This window comes from Rhinatrema bivittatum, chromosome 4, assembly GCF_901001135.1.
Source record: "Rhinatrema bivittatum chromosome 4, aRhiBiv1.1, whole genome shotgun sequence".
Classification (NCBI taxonomy): Eukaryota; Metazoa; Chordata; class Amphibia; order Gymnophiona; family Rhinatrematidae; genus Rhinatrema; species Rhinatrema bivittatum.
In genome coordinates, this window is record NC_042618.1 from 237,213,745 (window position 1) to 237,234,201 (window position 20,457).

At 45.1% G+C, this 20,457-nt stretch overlaps 1 protein-coding gene across 2 annotated transcripts in view; it reads right to left on the reverse strand.

The window, feature by feature from the left end:
* The window catches only part of LOC115090603 (sodium- and chloride-dependent betaine transporter-like), a 368,393-nt gene that overhangs the window by 10,593 nt on the left and 337,343 nt on the right, over window positions 1-20,457 (reverse strand). The window lies entirely within an intron of this gene.

A 20,457-nucleotide genomic window follows, 5' to 3' on the forward strand; every position in this document is an offset into this window, starting at 1 on the left:
TGTAATGTGCACTTATCTCCTTAATCTGGTCCTGAAGTCAATCCTCCGACACTGCAGGATTTCAGAGTAAGAAACTCCTTCTTCAGGGAGCTTCAGGAAAACATAATCATATGCAGATGAAGTCAACTCAGGTTAGCCCACTATGCAAGACAAAAATAAGAGTGTGAGTGAGCCCTTTGCTGCTAAATCGCTATCGATTTAATATATGGCTGCTAGTGGAAGAAACACTTACTAAGTAGCTCTGGTTATGGTCAGCTTTGCTCGCGGATAATAAAAAATTGTTTGCACTGCAACAATAATACCGAGATGATATAAATGGTATCACCACCACTCTTTACAGAAAGCCTACGGATAGGAACAACTATCTCAGATTTGATAGTCACCACCCGCGTCAATTCAAAGAAGGTTTACCTACAAGTCAATTTTTTAGGATCCGGAGAATCTGTTCAGAGTCGGCTGAGTTTCATTATCAAGCTGACATTTTACAAAAGAGATTTCTTGAAAGGGGATATCCTAAGAAAGTCATTAGGCGAGCATACAAGAGGGCAACTAATTCAGACAGAGATCAGTTACTACAGTAATGTCACAAAGAAGCAGCTCCCGCATTGGTTTGTGTATTACAACATACCAATCTGACCCCATTCATCAAGGACACTATTCTCAAATACTGGCACATTTTGAGTCCGCATTCTGTATTTAGTGACCAACCAATATTTGCTTATTCAAGGGGGCAAAATATTAAACAATGTATAGTTAGAGCAGCCCCCAACATAAGTCTTCCACACAGTGAAGTTGGACAGATTCCTTGTGGTCACTGTTCATTCTGTGCTACAGCACATACAGGTCTGGTTTGGCAAGACCCTTGCTCAGGAGTTAAGATGTCAATGAAACATACAGTAGATTGCAATACTGATTTTGTTGTGTATGCCCTATCATGTCCCTGCAAAAAGATCTTCATCAGACGGACCAAACGTAAGAGCTGCACGCGACTCATTGAACACCGCAGCAGAATCAATAAACAAGACATTAAGGCACCAACTGTATCTCATTGTATCACATTAGGGCAGAGCTTTCCAAACTGTGTGTCGGGACACGTTAGTGTGTCGCCTGCAGTGTGCAGGTGTGTCGCGCAAGCCCGGTCAACTCTGATGCAAGTTTGGGCTTTTTTTTTTCTAGAGATTCACTTTTTTTTTTTCAGTTTATGGGTTGCTTATTATTGGGTGATTTTTGCTGTCAATCGCGTTTTTTTGGGGGGCTTGGTGGGTGGAACGAGCCCAGCCATCCTTGCATTGGCTGCTGCTGCCGATGAGGCCTGGCCATGAGGAGTACTGACTGCAAGCAGCAGTGTCTGGTGATCATGGAAGGGAGTGAAGCACTTAACTGGCAACAATCAAAAAGACGAGGTACATGAGTGTGGGGGCCAGACATGTGCTGGGGGGAGAGAGATGAGTGAGTGGGGGGCAAACGTGCTGGGGGGACAGACATGTGCTTGAGGGGGAGAGATATGAGTGTGTGGGGGCCAGACATGTGCTGGGGGGAGGAGAGAGATGAGTGTGTGGGGGACAGACAATTTGTTTTATTATTGTTTCTCATAAATTATAACAATAACATGAATCTTGGAATATATATTTTTAATATAAATTTAAGGTTTTCATGAGATAGGTTGTGTCGTGAAACATTTTATTTATGTATATATTTAAGGAAACATACATAAATTGTCGAAATATGTTTCGTTCGTTTAACCTTTAACCTCTGGTTTACTAGTAGACTGAATTACTGTGTCGTGAAATTATGTTTGTCTAAAAAGTGTGTCACCAACATGAAAAGTTTGGAAAGCTCTGCATTAGGGCACATTTGATGAATTCACATGGGCCATTCTAGAACATATACCACCCCATTGGAGAGGAGGAGATAGAATATCCCTTTTAAACCACAAAGAGAACCAATGGATCTTCCGGCTTCAATCTTCAGAACCCTTAGGGTTAAACGAGAGAGTAGAATGGTACTCGCTCATATAAGTATGTATCACTTTAAAAGCTCATGTATACCTGCCCATTTTGACAGCATTCAAGCCTTTCTACTTAATAGAGGTTTTTGAAATTAATACTATATATAGCTTTTTTTGTACAATAATTTTATTAAACCAATTTTCATCTAGCGCATACAGGTATTATATTAACAATTCTTTTTCGTTAGTCTCTCTGATAGCGTGTTTTCACAAAATAAAAAATGGCTGTAGGACAAACTTCTTCCGTTTCGGAATCCATCGTTGTTATTTTCCACATAAAGATTCACATTAAGGCTGTAACACTGACAGCATTTTTTACATCAAACATAATCAAATATGGCCGCAGAATACCCCTTCTGCCGGTAACCAGTCGATGTCACTTTCCATATAAGGACTTATATCAAAATGGCCGCCAATGCAGACGTCATTGTCTTTATTTGGACCTCTCCATATTTGGAAGCACTCTGTCATTTCCTGCTTGTCAATGCAGACGATGGATTCCCTTTAAAAACGGCGTTTTGGCAGTGACGCAGCTGTCAGCCGCAGAGAAGAAAAACTGAAGCAGGCAGTATATAGCTGGGCAGACGTAAGTTTTAAGAAAAGGTTTGGCTTTCTGATAACAAGTTTTTCAAATACTTTTTTGACTTGAGCATTTATTTTAAGTATGTCATCTCGCTATTGTTGTTGCAGTGCAAACAATTTTTATTATCAGCGAGCAAAGCTGACCATAACCAGAGCTACTTAGTAAGTGTTTCTTCCACTAGCAGCCATATATTAAATCGATAGCGATTTAGCAGCATCAACGGGCTCGCTCACACTCTTATTTTTGTCTTACATAGTGGGCTAAGCTGAGCCGACTTCATCTGCATATGATTATGTTTTCCTGAAGCTCCCTGAAGAAGGAGTTTCTTACTCCGAAACCCTGCAGCATCGGAGGATCGACTTCAGGACCAGATTAAGGAGATAAGTGCACATTACATATCCTTCAATTGTGCACATCTTTGAAACATTGACAGTTACAGCTAAGATAGTCACAGTCAAGATAAAACAGTGACTGATGATTAAACTGGTTGTTGTGCTCTAAGGCTTCACTAATAAGCCACTTGCACCTATCGATACCAGATTCTTGGGCTTTAAAGGCTTTACTAAATAAGTCTTGTAGCACCAGAGACACTATATGATGGTCACTTTAAATCTTCAAGTTACTGTAAATGTCTCAGCAAAATAGTGTCACAGGTATAAGTATTAATCGTAGTGATAGTAGTTGAAATACAATCCTCAAGAAAGCAAACTAACATACCATAATTAATAAACATTTTTTTTAGTGACCATCCTATTTGGGCAATATGTGTTTTATGAGTATAAATCATAGAATGTGCTGTGCACATCTGATCGTTGCCACAGTATTTAATCATCGGTCATTATTTCAATTTTTAAGTGTTGCAATATTGTGAGTGATAACATCATATATTCACAAGGAATTTTGTCACTTTCTTATTCACGAAGAGTTTCGTAACTTAACTTTAATGTTGCTTCATTCATGTAGTCAGCCCAAAACAGATTTTTCGAAGTCCAAGTCATTCTGACAACTGGTCTTGAAATAGCCCACCAAAGTTGCTGTCACTCATATTTAACATTGCGGAAGACACAAAAATGTCGATAAGGTATGGCATTCAATGACGTTTTAAAGATTGTTCTGAACAATGAAATGTCCTTGTTATTATACTATTGTGAATTACTGATGTTTAGACCCATCTACATGATACCTCTAATCTTTGCATTTTGATATATTTCAAGCTGAATTTCACAGTGCCGGAATAACACCGGAATATTATCTAGTCCCATGAAGAAGAAATCCCACTTTCCAAAACACGGACCGTGTCGGGCGTTTTCACGTCTTGGTTGTGAAGAAAGACATCTAAGAAAGTTGCTGTTCTTTCAAATAATGTAGAGTGTAATGATCTAGTTGATTCACACTCGTCAAAAGCTATCTCAAGAAAAATATATCAATGTTTTTAACTTGTATAGAAGAATAATGATATAATCATTATAGATTCTGGCAAAATAGTACAAAAACTCTGCTGAAGTGCTTTGGAGAGGATGCATGGTGCTACTATTTTTTATTGGAGCTGGGATCTTCATGAGCCAGAGCCCTGCTGAAACTAAGTGCAATTTTATTTTGTTATTTACCTGTGCTTAATGTAATAGGGCTTTATATTTGCAAATGATTGTGCCTTGTCTGTTAGAAAGGGAAACCTGAAAGAGAGCTATGTTTTCTGCTTTCTAGGGCTAAGAATTAAAAAAGAACAGCCAGTCTCCTTAGCCATTGTTAGTGGGGGTGGGGCTAATTGGATTTGGTTTGCCACAGTCTCTTGTGCTGGGGAAACTGAATCTTTTATAGTTTATAGTTTATTACTTTTTATATACCGACGTATCAGAAATCCATCACATTGATTTATAATAAATAAACATAAAACAGTGAGAATAAAAAATAATCAATAAATATTATAAACAATTGAGAGCAATGTCTAATTCTAAACAGAGCTAAAACAATTATCAGACAAAATAATAAATGCTAATATCAATAAAATGCATTGTTTTAGCTAAGAACAATAAATATCAACTAGTCAATTATCTTAAAAGTAATTTATGCTAAAGTAAAACATAATACAACTATGACATTAGTTAGGACTTGTGTAAGCACAGTTAAAAAGCCAGGTCTTTAAATCAGCTTTACACTTTTTTAAGTCTGTTTGCAGTCTTAGTTCTACCAGCAAGGAGTTCCATAGTTTAGGACCTGCGATAGATACTGCTCTTTTTCTAACCTCCGTTAGATGTGCAGACTTGACATTAGGAATTGTCAGTAAGCCCTTGTTTGCTGATCCCAAATTCTTTTGGGGCACATGTAGCTGGATGGCACTGTTTAGCCATTCGGTTTGTTCACCATGGTGTTATAGTTTGTAGGAATTTGTGAACCCTGGACCTAGGTGAGAGATGTTTTCGCCCACAGGGAGGAGCCCTATGAGTCTCACTGTCGGAGGGTGTGGCCTCAGCGATGTGGACACAGCTGGGAAAGAGACTTTATTAAGGGAAAAAAGAAAATGCAGGGCCCGAGGAGCGGGACATGCAAAGCACAATTCTTGAGCACTGAAGTAGAGTTATACTGCAGATGAGTAAATCCGGTAGTGGCCCGCAGTGCGGGGTATGCCGAGGATTCCTGTAAGCAGATGAAGATACCTCTGAGTGCAGATCTGGTAGTGGCCCGCAGCGTGAGGTATGCCAAGGATAGCTGTACTGTACTGTGGATGGTATGGTAGTAGAGGCTGGAGGTACAGGAAACAAACAGAGGTTCAAACGTAGGTGCAGCAATACTCTGTAGCTCAAGATGGTAGAGGTGGTACACGGAAGGATGGTACTGTCCAGAGGTGTGGGGTAACCCGTGAAAGCTTCAGTAGAGTAGATAATGAAGAAGTGAAGAAGGTACTCACTTAACAAAGTTCCAGAGCAGGGACCCAAGGAGTGGGTATAAGGAAGTCCAAGGCAGGAAGGCTCTCTGAGGTGTGGATAGCCTAGATGCGGAAGGGCCCCCGTGGAGCGGGTACCCGGAGCGTCTTAGCCAAGACGAGCAACTGGAACTGAAGATCCCAAGTAGTGCGGAATTACACAACGAGAGAACTCCTTGCTAACTCATCTTAGCAGTGGGCCGGTCAGCTTAAGTATACCAGTGGTCTGACGTCTTCAGAAGAGGACACCCCCAAGGTTCCCGTCATGACGTACATAAAAGGAGGCCCTGGGATTCCGGAAGTAAGATGGCGGTCTGCAGCGCCCATGCCATCCCGGGGACTCCGGGGAGATTGGCGTTGGTTGGTGGAGGCCGCCATTCTCCCAATGAGAGACGGTGCAGGGAAAAAAGAGGTGTGCATGAGAGGTCGCAGCCATCTGCGACCAACGGGTGCAACAATACCCCCCTTCTTAGGGACCCTCCCCGAGGGTTTCGGCTTCCTTGGGTAAGCCAAATGAAATTGCCTTATCAATTCTTTATCAAGAATGTTACTTGCAGGTTCCCAGCTATTTTCTTCTGGTCCGAATCCTTCCCAGGAAATAAGACACTCCCAGCGTCTTCCATGTTTCCTCACGTCAAAGATGTCATCCACCTGGAAGGTAATATCTTCCTCAGCAGAAATGGGTTGTGACTCAGGTGTCTTCTTCAAAAACTTGGATAATATGAGCGGTTTTAGGAGAGAAATGTGGAAGGCATTGTGGATCTTTAAAGATGATGGTAACTGCAAGCTGTACGTGACTGGACCCAGATGACATAGGACAGCAAAAGGTCCTAGATACCAAGGTGCAAAATGAACTGAAGGCAATTTGAGATGTATGAATCGGGGTACTGAGCCATACCTTGTCCCCAGGCTGAAGCTGTGGAGCTGCTCTATGGTGGGCATCATAAAACTTCTTTGCTTGTTGTCCAGCTTTTTGAAGAAGCCCTTTAGTATGTTCTCACAGCTGATGCAATTCCTGTGCTGAAGCTTGAGCGGCCAGAGAGGCTACGGATAGTGGTAACGGTAGTGGTGGTGAAGGCTGGTGACCATAGACCACCTGAAAGGGCGAAGATCCTATGGACGCTGAAGGATGAGAATTCAGCGCAAATTTTGCCCAAAGGAGTAGTTCGGCCCAATCACTTTGTCTAAAGTTGATGTAGGCCTGGAGTTACTGCTTTAAAGTGCGGTTCATCCGTTCGGTCTGTCCGTTGGCTTGTGGATGATATCGAGATGTCAGGTCTAGAGAAATATCAAATTTCTTATAGAGCGACTTCCAGAACTTAGCAGTGAATTGTACTCCTCGGTCTGAGAGGATGTGCTTAGGCATGCCATGTAAATGGAAGATATGATGAATGAAAAGTCTCGCAAGCTCAGGAGCAGATGGTAGTCTGGATAATGCCACAAAATGAGCCATTTTGGAAAACTGGTCAACAGTGACCCAAATGGTGTTGTTTCCATTAGACACAGGTAGATCAACGATAAAGTCCGTGGATATGTGTGTCCACAGTTCGTTAGGAGCGGGCAATGGCTGGAAAAGTCCCCAGAGATGACCGGCTGGTGGTTTCTGCCTTGTGCACGTGGCACATGATTCCACATAGATCCAAATGTCCTCCTTCATTGAGGGCCACCAATAGTATCTTTGTGTGGTGGACAGAGTTCTGGATTGCCTAGGGTGACCTGCCAGGAGGGAATCGTGAGCCCATCTGAGGATTTTCTTCCTGAGTGCCCTGGGTACTATGGTTTTTCCAGCTGGAACTGTGTGTGTGGCTGAAAGGAGCACTCTGGAGGGGTCAATAATATGACGCTGAGGATCCGGAATGTTCTCAGGAGTAAATGAGCGGGAGAGAGCATCCGTGCGTGTATTCTTGTCTGCTGGGCGGTACATCAAGAGGAAATTGAATCTGTTGAAAAACAGTGACCAGCGAGCTTGTCTGTGTTATAATTAGTGAGATTTGGGTGGACCCTTGGACACCGTGGCAGCTGACTACGCCCACGGGGGGAAGTCCCTTGAGGGGCCAAAGGTCAGGCTCAGCTTAGGACTGTTATGTCCGTCACTTTCCGTCGCCCTCTCTCCGCTCTCCTTACCTCTTTGATGACTCCCTCTTCGCCCACGGGAAGTTTGGCTGCCGCGGCGTCCTTCTGCCAAAGACCTCCGGCGTCCCCGGACTGGCTAGATGCTGCAAACCACCATGTTTCCTGGAGGCCTCGGGGCGCGCGTGTGGCGTGGCCCCAACTGAAGTGCTGGCGTTAGCGCGAACCTCAGGGGCGTCCCCCTGAGATGACGTCATCCACTACGGATATATAAGGTCTTAGAATTTGCTACCAGATCGAGTTAGCAAGGGTTATTCTACCTAAGCTACTCTGCCTCCTCAGACTTACCAGGGGTACCCGCTCCTCGGGGGCCTCACTCTCTCCTTTGTTTTTCAGGTTACAGTCTGGAACTGGTACTCGCTCCTCGAGGGTCCTCGTTCCCAGACTTGCTCCATATTCTCTTCTGCCTGGAAGTCATCACTGCCTACTACATCAGTGAGTTACCATCGCTCTCTCAGAGCTTTCCCTGGAACCAGGTACTTGCTCCTTGAGGGCCTATTCATTCCAACTCCTGGGCTTCTATGAGACCATTATGTGAGTGTTCTATCATGGTTCCTTACTTGAACTCTGCATACCCTGCCTGCTCAATATCTTCAGTTTCTCAACAGCTCAGCCATCCAGGGATCATGTTCCAGTACCTGAGGGACTACAGCCCTACTGGGCACTTCAGCTCACTACTGCCACCTCTGGTGTTTCCTTATATGGTTTAATAAAAAATCTAGTGTGTGTCTGTCTCCAAACTCTGAGCCTGACCGGTGGTCCCTCTCTGGATCTTCCCCCGGGGGCATGGTCATCTGCCACCGGTCCAAGGGTCCACCCACTACTCCAGCATACCAGATGCTAACTCGCCAACAGACTCGCTAACAGATTGCTAACTCCAGCATAACAGATTGCTAACTCCAGCATAACAGATTGCTAACTCCAGCATAACAGATTGCTAATTCCATAACAAGGACACACAAACACAGAGATTGATCTTTTATTAGACAATGTGGTGAAGCAACCAGAGGTGGCAGTAGTGAGCAGCAGAAGTAGCTCAGGCGCTGGAACAGCGACTCCTCTGGTAGCAGTGCTGTAGTGGAAAGAACTGAGAATAATGAGTACAGTGGAATATTCACAAAGCCCCAGTATGGAGAACCACAGGATAGGGAGAGCAGGCCCTCGAGGAGAGAGTACCTGATCCCTGAGAGACTTGGTAATGTACTCACACAGCATTTCCACGTAGGAGATGGCACTAGGGCTGGAACGGAGGCAGGCCCTCGAGCAGTGAGTACCTGGTTCCAGGGAACAGCTCTGAGGTGAAGATAGTAGTACTCACTGGTGTTGAAGATAGCAAATCCTTCCAGGCAGAAGAGAAGGTAGGAGCAGGCAGTGAGTCAGGGAACATGGGCCCTCGAAAAGCGAGTACCGGTTTCCTGATAGCGACCTGAAAAGCAAGTGAGGCCCCCGAGGAGCGGTTATCCCATTAGCGTTAAGAGTCCAATGGAAGATTGGAGAGGCAGAGTAGCTGGGTACGGAGAGCGAATCCCATCCATAAGAATCCCCCTTGCTAACTCAAAGGCTAGCAAACATCGTAGGCTTTAAATATCCGGGCAGCGTGACGTCATCACAGGAGGGACGCCCCTGAGGTTCACGACAAGTAGGAAATAAGAGTGAGGGCCGTGCGGCGCGCGCACCCTAAGGTACCACGGAGCAAGGTGGGAGGCAGCGCCCAAGCCGGTCCGGGGATGCTGGAGAGGACGGCAGGTAGATGCCGCGGCAGCTAGGCATCCATCCATAGTGAGAGGAGGTGCAAAGAAAGAAAGGTAGGTGGAGTGAAGCCATCGGGAAGGGATAGTTGCAACAGTCTGTGGTTCAAGCGTTGCGCATGTCGTAGATATTCAAGGTTTTTATGGTCCATAAAAACCTTTATCTGGTGTTGAGCACCCTCAAGCCAGGGATGCCATTCTTTGAATGCCAACTTGATAGTGAGTAGCTCTTTGTCCCCAGTACTGTAGTTTTGCTCCTCAGGGGAAAAGCAGTGAGAAAAAAAAGAGCATGGGTGTAGCGTATGGTTATCACTATGTTGGCTGAGGACGGCACTGACTCCAACATCCGAGGTATCTACCTCGACTACAAAAGGTTGTCGAGGATCTGGGTGGCGTAGACATGGCTCCTGGAGGAACGCCTTTTTTAATTCCTAAAAGGCGGCTACGGCTTCAGAGGACCACTGAGAGGGATTGGCTCACTTGCGTGTCATGGCAGTAAGAGGCGCGGGCAAGGTGGAGTAGTGATGAATAAATGATCTATAGTAGTTGGTGAATCTGAAGAATCGACTTAGGGCTTTTAGACCAGTAGGTTGGGGCCAGTCTTGAATGCTCTTGGTCTTCTGTGGATCCATCTGGAACCCCTGGCTGGATACTACGTATCCCAGAAAAGGAACAGACTCCTGATGGAAAGCACACTTCTCTAGTTTAGCGTAGAGATGGTTATCTCGAAGCCTCTGAAGTACTCTGGAGATGTGTGAATGGTGAGTCTGAAGATCCTGAGAGAAGACCAATATATCATCTAAATACACCACTACGCAATCATACAGCATGTCTCTAAAGATCTCATTCATCACATTTTGGAACACAGTCAGGGCTTTACAAAGGCCAAAAGGCATGACCAAGTACTCAAAATGGCCATTGCGAGTATTGAATTCTGTTTTCCATTTGTCGTCCCGGCGTATTTGAATGAGATTATATGCACCTCTGAGGTCCAGCTTTGTGAAAATCTTGGCTCCTTGGAGCCGATCAAAAAGTTTGGAGATTAATGGTAGTGGATATCGGTCCTTCATGGTGATTTCATTCAACCCATGGTAGTCTATACATGGGAAAAGGGATCCGTCCTTCTTGCCCATGAAAAAAAATCCGGCTCCGGCCGGAGAATTTGAAGGCCGAATTAATCCCTTTTCCAAGTTCTCCTGAATGTAGGCTGACATAGCCTTTGTCTCTGATAATGAGAGTGGGTACACCCTTCCCTTGGGAGGTTTGGAACCCAGGACTAAATTGATGGCGCAATCGAATGATTGGTGAGGTGGTAATGAATCTGCTGCTTGTTTAGAAAACATGTCCTGATAAGATTGGTACTGTGGAGCTAGACCGGGAAGAAAGGTGGTGGTGACCAGGCAAGGCATAGGAGTCACTGTCTCCGGGCATCTTCTATGGCAGGCTTCTTCCCACTGAGCTAATTCAACGGTACTTCATTCAAATTGGGGTGAGTGAAGTTGAGGCCATGGTATCCCAAGAACCACCGGATATATCGATTTATCCAGCACTAGAAATGTGATGGTCTCAGAGTGCAGAGACCCAGTGCAAAGGCGAAGCGGCTGAGTAGTAAGACAGACCTCACCAGGCAAAGGTTCGCCATGTATAGATGTCAGCAAAAAAGGAGTGGGCATTCGAACCATAGGGATGCTTATATGCTCTACGAGTTGGCAAAGTATGAAGTTTCCACACACCTCAGAGTCCACGAGGGCAAGTGTGTGAAACTCGAGGGCACCCGAGATAATAGACACTGGTAGTGTGAGTGGAGGAGATGGAGACGTTAGACCTAGGAAGAGTCCTCCGGCGGATCCTAAGTCAGTAAGTTTCCTGGACAGATAGGACAGGAAGGTACAGCGTGGCCAGGTTCTCTGCAGTACATTTATTTATTTATTTAGGGTTTTTATATACCGACATTCTCGATATAAATATCAAATCAGGTCGGTTTCCATAGAACAAAACTGTCGCGGGTAAGGCATTACATTAAACAGAGTTTTGAACAAAAGAACGTAAATCATTAAATATTAAATATAAAATAGACAACAATAATTCGTCAAATAACATGAATAAATGATAAGATTAGCTACAAATAATTGGTAGGTAAGGTTGGAATGTACTGGTTGGGGTATACAGGTGACAGTGAGCACTGTTGAAGGGCATAAACATGGGAAGAGCATGAGCTAGTGAGCTACTGCATCAACAAAGGGGTCTTTCATAACAAGTGGACTGTCCACATAAGGGTTCTTCGGGCCCTGAGGGTATATGGGCGGTCGTGGACTTTATATTAGCTATTTTGCTCTTTGACCGGTGATGGAGTGTTCCTGCGATTTCGGAAAGGCTTGCCGGAAGAGCCACGTTTTTAGGTTTTTCTTGAAAGTTAGATGGCAAGTTTCTAGTCGAAGACCTGGTGGTAATGAGTTCCAAAGGGTGGGCCCGGCTGTGGAGAGTGCTCGTTTAGTTAGTGAAGTTTTAATCAGGGGAGCATATAAAGAACCTTTGTAATTATATCTGATAGGTCTTTTTGATGTGTGAAGGCGGAGTTGCGAGGTAAGATTTAGGTGGGCGCTGCCCATAATATCCTTGTGGATCATTGATAATGTCTTGAAGGTGATTCTGGCTTTTATAGGAAGCCAGTGAAGGTAGTGCAGAATTGGTGTGATGTGGGCTCGTTTATTGGTGTTGGTGAGTAACCTCGCCGCAGCGTTTTGTACCATCTGTAAGGGTTTTATAGATGAGATCGGAAGACCTAGCAGTAGTCTAACTTAGACAGAATTATAGACTGAACTACTAAACGGAAGTCACTGAAGTGAAGGAGTGGTTTTAGATTTTTGAGCACTTGAAGTTTGAAGTAACATTCTTTGGTTGTGTTGTGAATGAAGGATTTAAGGTTGAATTGATTGTCGAGGCGCACCCCTAAGTCTCTGACAGAAGGTGAGTGGTTAATGGGTGGTTTTGTGGGTTGTGTTGTGCTTTGGACGTTGAAGAGAGTATGGTTTTCGTCATGCGAGATGATGAGGATTTCTGTTTTATTTGTATTGAGTATGAGGTTCAGGCTGGATAACAGGGAATTGATGGATAGTAAGCAGTTGTTCCAATGAGCCCAAGTTTTTTGCAGTGATTCTGTGATGGGAAGAAGTATCTGAATGTCATCAGCGAAAATATAGTGCTTTAGCTTGAGGCTGGAGAGTAGGTGGCAGAGTGGAAGCAGGTAAATGTTAAAAAGGGTAGGGGAGAGCGATGATCCTTGAGGTACTCCTCTGATTGATTTGATAGGAGGTGATTCTACGTTATTGATCTTGACTTTGTAGGATCTATTTTCTAGGAATGATTGAAACCAGCTGTGAGCTTCTCATGCAGAGGCCAAGTCTCTTTCAATATCGTCTTTCCCTCGAGGTGAGGTGGCTCCAACCTAGCTGCATAGGCTCCTCCTCCTTAGCATTGGAGCTAGAAGTGGTCTGAGCAACTGGCATGGGACGAGAGCGAGTACCTCCCAATGTTATCTTCTTGGAACTCATTACCTCTTGAGAGCGCTCGCGTAGTTGACAATTTGTCCAGCAAGGTCGATGAGAGAGTCCACGGTATCAGGGAGTTCACGTGCCGCTAACTCATCTTTAATGCGACTGTTGAGACCTTCCAGGAACACAGCCCGTAGGCAACCCAAGTCCCAATGTAGTTCTGAGGACAAGGTTTTGAACTCAAAAACATATTTAGTCAGAGTTTTGGTGCCTTGTTGTAAGTGAAGGAGAGCCAATCCAGTGACAGTCTTGCAAGCAGGATCATCAAATACTGAACGAAAGAGTGAGAGGAATCCCGTCAAGTCCTGGAGTATAGGATCATTACGTTCCCAGAGAGGTGAAGCCCAGGCCAGGGCTTCCCATCTACCAGAGATAGGATGTATGTAGTTTTGGAGACTACGTCTGGGAAGTATGTAGGTTGAAGTGAAAAGTGCATACAACACTGATTTAGGAAACCCCTGCATAACAATGGATCACCTGAAAAGCGTATAGGCGAAGGCAAGGGTACGGAGAGACGTACAAGTGTCTTTGGAGCAGAAGGGACGGTCTTGTCAGGTGTCCCTGTGGAATGCAGCTGTGAAGTTAGCTTGTTAAAGGCATTGGTCAAAGTCAGTGTCCTTGTTGTTCGGCAAGACGTTGGGCCAGGCCAGGAATGGCCTGCAGGGTTGAGAGCTGAGCCAGGTCCATGGAGTTAGCAATCTGTTATAGTTTGTAGGAATTTTTGAACCCTAGACCTAGGTGAGAGATATCTCCACCCACAGGGAGGAGCCCTGTGAGCCTCACTGTCGGTGGGCATGGTCTCAGCGATGTGGGCACAACTGTGAAAGAAATTTTATTAAGAGAAAAGAGAAAATGCAGGGCTCAAGGAGCGGGACATGCAAAGCACAGTTCTTGAGCACTGAAGTAGAGTTATATTGTAGATGAGTAAATCTGGTAGTGGCCCACAGCATGGGGTATGCCGAGGATTCCTGTAAGCAGATGAAGATACCTCTGAGTGCAGATATGGTAGTGGCCCGCAGTGTGAGGTACGCTGAGGATAGCTGTACTGTACTGTGGATGGTATGGTAGTAGAGGCTGGAGGTATAGGAAGCAAACAGAGGTTCAAACATAGGTGCAGCAATACTCTGTAGCTCACGTAGGTGCAGTAATACTCTGTAGCTCACGGAAGGATGGTAGTGTCCTGAGGCGCGGGGTAATCCGTGAAGGCTTCAGTGGAGTAGATAATGAAGAAGGTGAAGAAGGTACTCACTTAAGGAAGTTCCAGAGCAGGGACCCAAGGAGTGGGTATAAGGAAGACCAAGGAAGGAAGGCCCTCCAAGGAGTGGATAGCCTAGACGCAGAAGGGCCCCCATGGAGCGGGTACCCAGAGCGTCTAACAGCCAAGAGGAGCAACTGGAACTGAAGATCCCAACTACAGCGGAATTACACGAGAGAACTCATTGCTAACTCATCTTAGCAGTGGGCCGGTCGGCTTAAGTATACCAGCAGTCTGACGTCGTGGGAGGGGACGCCCCCGAGGTTCCTGCCATGATGTACACAAAAGGAGGCCCTGCACGTGTGCGTGCGCGCGCCTAGGTGATTCCAGAAGTAAGATGGCGGTCGGCAGCGCCTACGCTGTCCCGTGGACTCCAGGGAGGTCGGTGTTGGTTGGTGGAGGCCGCTATTCTCCCAATGATAGACGATGCAGGGAAAAAAGAGGTGAGCATGAGAGGTCGCAGCTGTCTGTGACCGACGGGCGCAACACATGGATTATTTTGTGAAGAATACATGTTGTTTTATATTGGGAGCGGTATATAAAATTCATGAGCCAGAGCCTTGCTGAAACTAAGTACAATTTTATTTTGTTTTTTACCTGTGCTGAATGTAATAGGGCTTTATATTTGCAAAAAATTGTGGCTTGTCTGTTAGAAAGGGGCAGATTTGAAATTGAAACCTGAAAGAGAGCTATTTTGTCTGTTTTCTAGGGCTAAGAATTAAAAAAGGATATCCACTCTCGTGTAATTCCGCTGTAGTTGGGATCTTCAGTTCCAGTTGCTCCTCTTGGCTGTTAGACGCTCTGGGTACCCGCTCCTCCCTCTCTGCCACTCTACCCACCCACCCCTGGCTTTACTTTCGTATATACTCTTCTCTGGTCTCATAAATAATTAGCTTCAAATACCTCATCCCCAATTACTTAGTAGTTCCTTACAGCCTAGATATAACTTATACTGTCATAATTCTTGTTAAATTTGGTTTGCATATTCTGCCTATTAATCTTTACTGGATAACACACAGTTTTAGTTCAAATACCTATTAAAAATCTTTGCTAGGGACTAACCATACCTTACCTTATCTATAAGATTTTAATTAATCAGAGAGAATAGCTTTAATTAATCAGAGAGAATGGCTTTAATTCAATGCAACAATTGTGGTGCTTATGTCTCAAGGCCTATCATTTGGAGAACCAAGGGCTGTCCCTTTTGGCTTCAGCTGTCTAAAATTAAAATGGAGCTGATCCAGCTACGGGAGCAATTGGCCAGGATTCAATTAACCTCCCCTTCCTTGAAATATCCATCTGTTACCCATCTCCCACAGCGGTTATGAAATCCTAGGAAAAAATGTTTTACAGTAGGCTCAGTTAGAACTAGACATGTGACAATCAGGTACCCACCTTCCCAAAGTTTACAGCAACTGTACCTCAACCTCAGACATCCAGGATTCAAAAACCCAGAATCAATTGGATAACAGTAGGCTCTGGCAGAATAAGACTTGTGAAGGACATGCGAAGTGAAAATAACATAATCAATCAGCTCAAAAATCAGAAAAGGTTCCTAGGAAGTGCAACATAGCAAGGGAGAAATATTGGAAAGCTATGACTACAAATGCTCGCAGTTTGGGCAATAGGATTGCAAATAGGATCTGGATCAATGGGTGGAGAGAGATTATGAATTAGCAGAAATATTAAACGATAAAATTCCAGTCCTGCAGGCCTTAATGGTGGAGGCAGACTTGGACATTGTTGCTGTCACGGAGACATGGTTCACGGATTCTTATGACTGGGATACGGCCATACCGGGCTATAACTTGTTAAGGAATGACAGAAAGGACAAAAAAGGGGGAGGAGTGGCACTTTATGTCAAAAATAATATCCAAGCAACTGAACTGCAAGGAAAGTGGGGTAGAGAAGAAGCATTATGGGCCGTCCTAAAAAAAGATGATGGTACATCCATTTTTACTGGAGTGGTGTACAGGCCTCCAACTCAAACGGAACAACTAGACAGAGATTTGATCAAAGAGATTATAAAGGTGGGAAAGAAGGGGGAAGTGTTGATTGTTGGTGATTTTAATCTACCGGAATCCCTTCTGCAGAATCTAACAGAAGTAGAGAGATAGTGGATGTCCTGCAAGGCGCTCTGTTCAAACAAATGGTAATGGAACCCACGAGGGAGGGAGTTATACTTGACCTATTGCTCACTAATGGGGCTAATGTCTCTAATATCCGGGTGGATGCCCACCTCAGAACCAGTGATCATCAAATATTATGGTTTAAGAGTGCAAATAGGATCTGGAGAAGTGTCACAAAGACCCGAGTTTTGAACTTCAAAAAAACAGACTTTGTAGAAATGGGGAAATATCTGGAGGCAGAACTTGAAGACTGGGAGAAAATGGGAGAGGTCGAACAACAGTGGGCCAAACTAAAAGGAGCAATTACAAAAGCAACAAATTTGTATGTTAGAAAAATAAACAAAAGTAAGAGAAATAAGAATCCAATCTGGTTCACAAAGGAGGTGGCTGATGTAATAAAAACAAAAAAAGCAGCTTTTCAGAAATATAAAGAATCCCAAAAAGTGTAACACAGGGAGGATTATCTGGCGAAACTGAGGGAGATGCAAAAAATCAGGCAGAGGAAAGGATTGCAAGGAGATAAAGCGAGGTGACAAAACATTTTTCAGATATATCAGAGAAAGGAGAATAGTACATAGTGGTATAGTGAAATTGAAAGGGGATAAGGATCAATGGGTGGAGAGAGATGATGAATTAGCAGAAATATTAAACAAATACTTCAGTTCAGTGTTCACTAAAGAAGACCCTGGAGAAGGACTGTTACTTGTTATCAAGACTGTAGAAGGGGGTGGAGTAGACGAAACTCCATTTACAGAAGATAATGTATAGGAAGAGCTAAGAAAACTGAAAGGGCTGGATTTTAAAAGACCTATGTACGTTGGGCCTATTTAAAAAGGCCAGGCCACGCGCGTAAAGCTCCGGAACATATGTAAGTCCTGGGGCTTCGGGAAAGGGGCGGGGCAGGGCTAGAGGCCCCTGGCACAGTGGCCCTTTGCCTTCGAGCAGGTACAAAAGGTTAGATAACTTTTTTTGGGGGTTAGGATAGGGCTAGGGAGTGGGAAGGGGTAGGAAGGATAGATTAGGGGGTAGGGAAGTTCCCTCCCAGGCCGTTCCTAAATTGGAGCGGCCTGGGAGGGAACGGGGGAAGCCTGCGGGCTTCGGCGCGTGCAAGTTTCACTAAGGTGCATCCCCTTGCGCGTGCTGACCCACGATTTTATAACATGCGTATGTTGCGTTCGTGCCTCTTCTCGCCCTCGCTATACCCTCTCTACATTGGTGGCGACTCCCTTCAGCTCTGACGGACAGATGCAGCTGCGGCTTCTCCCTGCCTCTTGGTCCCGGTATCCCCGGGCTGGCTTGACGCTATGGATCCGCCATGATCCTGATGACGTAAGGGCGTGCACACACACGCTCCAGACTTTGTACCAGCAAGGGCATGAACCTCGGGGGCGTCCCCCGTAGTGACGTCATCCATTTTCAATTTAAAAAGGTCTTTGTTTGCTAACCTCAAATGAGTTAGCAAGGAACTCTCCTTGGACTTGCTTCGGCAGTCCACGCTACTTGCAACAAGGAACTCCAACAGGACTTGCTTCGGCAGTCCATGCTACTTGCAACAACGATCCAAGTCAGACAGGGGAATCCTTCTCCACTGCTCGGCCTTTTCAAACTTACCAGGAGTACCCGCTCCATGGAGGCTCCTCTCTCTCTTCTTGATTTCAGATTGCCAAGATGGGATCCGGTAATCGCTCCTCGAGGGCCTACGTCCCTGAATACTCGGAAGACTCCTCATTGCCTGGAAGCGATCGCAGACGTGAACATAGTGAGTTCTATTGCAGATAGGAATCGGTACTTGCTCCACGAAGGCCTAGATTCCTATATCTCTGAAGACTCCCTTTTGTCTAAGACGTTATCGCAGGTGAAGGAACTCCGGCCTAAGGTGTTTCCTGGGTTAAAACCAACCAGTGCTCCTGCACTATCAAGGGGAACAGCACCTCCTGCTCTGGAGAAGGAACCGAAGGAATCTGGTCGTGGTCACTTGACATCTAAAGAGAAGAGATATAGAAGGAAAAACGGCCTGTGCGTGTACTGTGGTCAGCCAGGCCATGATATTTCTGTTTGCCCTATTCGTCCGGGAAACGAACAAGCCTAAGTCCCGCGGGGCAACTGTTCTTGGGTTATACAGCATTTTCTCCTCCACTCTCTCGTCCAGTTTTGATGATCCCTGAACCAGTGACAGTTCAAACCTCTGCCCTGAAGGACTCAGGGGCAAGAGACAATTACTATCTCAGATGTTTTGTGGAATACCTGAGGAGTCCATGTGGTAAATTTGAAGATCCAATATTGTATCATACAATGAAGTGAGCCTTGGACGATTCTTTTCACCACCACTTCTTTTGAGGATCTTATCAACATCATCAGCAGTTTTTCTAAATCATGCTGTTAGTCATAGCAGTAGCTATGCACACCATAGTTAGGTGGCGCTCGACATCTACTATGTCTTCTTGGATTACAAATTTGAGAATATGTACTACATTCTACCTACTTGGAAGTCATGCTGAAGGATTACAGCACTGTTGATTCCAAAGTTGAAGTCATCTCTACCTCTCAAATTTGTGTTGGTCCATTCGAAGGTCATGCTGGAGGTTTACAGCACTGCTGATTGTGAAGAAAGAAGACATCCCTAGCTACCAGTATTGCGATTGGCCTACTCGGATGTCATGCTGGGGTTACAGCACTGTTTGATTCCGAAGAAGAAGATATCTCCATTCATCAACTTTAGTTAAGGATTACTCGGAAGTCGTGCCCATAACCTATGGCACTGGTTGATTCCGAAGAAAGAAGAAGATATCTCTACTCATAAGCTTCGTTGGATCATTCGAATGTCGTGCTGGGGGTTACAGCACTGTTGATTCCGAAGATGAAGATTTATCCATCCATCAGCCTGTTCATTTTGCTGGTACTATCAACATCTCTCTTCCAGCATCCTGCGGAAGAGCTACATCAGAAGTGGATATTGGACCAATTTCTACATTCACCACTTCCAGTGAAAACTCAGTGATATCCACGGCAGCCCTCTCATTGCTGCTGATGTCATTATACATTCTACTAGATTCTTCAAATCTACATCTATCTGTGTTATACGAACTTGAACTCAAGACTTTGAGACCCTGGATGTTTGAACAGAGACTGAACTTTGTTTGCCTGAAAAGGCTTCGACCCCAAAACCATCTTTGGAATCCTTAGACCTATTGGATAAGAGATGCTCATCAGTTCCACCTCACACATCTCTGGTACTTAAACTGGTACTCGAAGAGGAGATCGCCCTTTGAAGGGGGGTACTGTTACATTCATGCCTCTTCTTGCCCTCGCTCCACCCTCTCTACCTTGGTGGCGACTCCCTTCGGCTCTGACGAACAGATGCAGCCATGGCTTCTCCCTGTCTCTTGGTCCCGGTATCCCCGGGCTGGCTTGACGCTACGGATCCGCCATGTTTCCGATGACGTAAGGGCACGCACTTTGTACCAGCAAGGGCACGAACCTTGTGGGCATCCTCCGTAGTGATGTCATCCATTTTCAATTTAAAAAAATCTTTGTTTGCTAACTTCAGATGAGTTAGCAAGGAACTCTCCTTGGACTTGCTTCGGCAGTCCACGCTACTTGCAACAAGGAACTCCAACAGGACTTGCTTCGGCAGCCCACGCTACTTGCAACAATGATCCGAGTCAGCCAGGGGAATCCTTCTCCACTGCTCGGCCTTTTCAAACTTACCAGGAGTACCCACTCCACGGGGGCTCCGCTCTATCTTCTTGATTTCAGATTGCCAAGAAAGGATCCTGTACTCGCTCCTCGAGGGCCTACGTCCCTGAATACTCGGAAGACTCCTCATTGCCTGGAAGCGATCGCAGACGTGAACACAGTGAGTTCTATTGCAGATAGGAATTGGTATTCACTCCACGAGGGCCTAGATTCCTATATCTCTGAAGACTCCCTTTTGTCTAAGACGTTATCGCAGGTACGGAGATCGTGAATTATATTGGCAAGATTGCAGATAGGAACCGGTACTCGCTCCACGAGGGCCCATGTTCCTAGAATCCTTTACAGACTCTCTTCTACTCTAGAAGCCATTTCATATACAGCTATTGTGAGTTCTTATTACAGACTGTTTATAGGAACCAGTGCTCACCTACGGCTCC